Raw genomic sequence first — 1,544 nt, 5'->3', positions numbered from 1 at the left:
ATAAACTATTCTCTTCTATGAATATTTGCATTTTCCCTTTTATTTTATTTATTTATTTATTTAGCCACTTAAGAGCTTTTTTAATATGAAGTCCTTACAGTTAAATTTTAATAGTGTTTTTATTTAGAAACACATCTGTTAATGATAACTATGCAAAAGGAACTCCTGCTGTTTGGTAATTAATAAGTAAATCTAATCCTTAAATTGTGCAGTACTTTTCCATATATTATACAAGACTTATATAAGGAAACAGTGCATTTGTTGATCTTTTGCATCTGTTTTCTTTTTTTCCCTGCAGACCATGTAATCGCAAGGCTGTAATTTAAAAGTGCTTATGGAGGCAGTGGTCTAGAGCATTATCAGATCAGATTAACCTCAAAAGGGAATGTCCGTCTTTCCCAATATGTCTCTTGGGAAAACCCTGTCTGGAATTCCAATTGTAGTGTAACCATGTCTAATACATAATACATCTGTAATCTGGTGCATAGATTCTGGGAACATTTAACCAGTTTAAATCTATATTGATTTTTTGTCGTCCAGTTGTGGATCTACATACACTACATTCAAAAGTTTGTGGTCAGTATGATTTTTTTATTTTTTTTTCCAAAGAAATTAATACTTTTTTCAGCAAGGATGATTTTATTGATCAAAAGTGACAGTAAAGACTTATAAATTGTTACTATATCAGAATCAGAAACAGCTTTATTGCCTGTAATTCTAGCACCAAATCAACAGAAAGTAGTAGAATAAATTGCATTTTAAAATATATTAAAGGGGTCATATAATGCTACGTGCACTTTTACAAGTTGTTTGAACTGAAATGTGTGTTGGCAGTGTGTGTACACAACCACCCTATAATGATAAAAATCCACCCAGTGCTTTTTTTTTTTCGTAATCTTGTTAAATCTTTACCCCTTTCACAAATCGAGCCGTCTGTCTATGTGACGTCACACGGACGGAGGCCCCTCCCACGATTGTTGATTGACAGCAGCATTTCAGCACAGACTGCACTGGTATTTTACCTCAGACCCGCCCTGAGTGAGCTGTCATCAGTTGTTTCACCGCCGGAGCAGATGTAGACAAGAATGACTCCTAAGCGATTGAGGTGTTTTGTTGTTGGATGTAATAATGAACATAGCAGTAGTCATTTACTCCCTTCATCTGAGCGGCTGAAGAGGATTAGGTTTGGTTCTGAAGGGAATGCGCCCTCCATCTACCTAAATGCGTCTATGTTCGCGCAAATCATTCATGATCCAGCTTCACCTACAGAAAAAGTGAGTGCAAGGTTTTTTTAATTAATCTTTGCAAATGGCCTTTCCTAATAATGTGCTAATTAGCAAGTTTCACATGAATGCGGCTAAAGTAAACAGTCCCTCAGAGAGGGCCAGGAAGAGAGGGGCGGAGTCAGCAAAGCTCATTAACATTTAAAGGAGAATGTCACAATACGGCTTGCTCTGACAAAGAGCTGTTTTTGACGGGGTTAAAAAGGTGTTTTTTACACTACCAATCAGAAATTTTAACCAAACTATGTTACAGACTTTTTA

This window comes from Onychostoma macrolepis, chromosome 13 (assembly GCF_012432095.1).
Source record: "Onychostoma macrolepis isolate SWU-2019 chromosome 13, ASM1243209v1, whole genome shotgun sequence".
NCBI classification, from domain to species: Eukaryota; Metazoa; Chordata; class Actinopteri; order Cypriniformes; family Cyprinidae; genus Onychostoma; species Onychostoma macrolepis.
Note: the sequence above shows the minus strand (reverse complement) of the source record.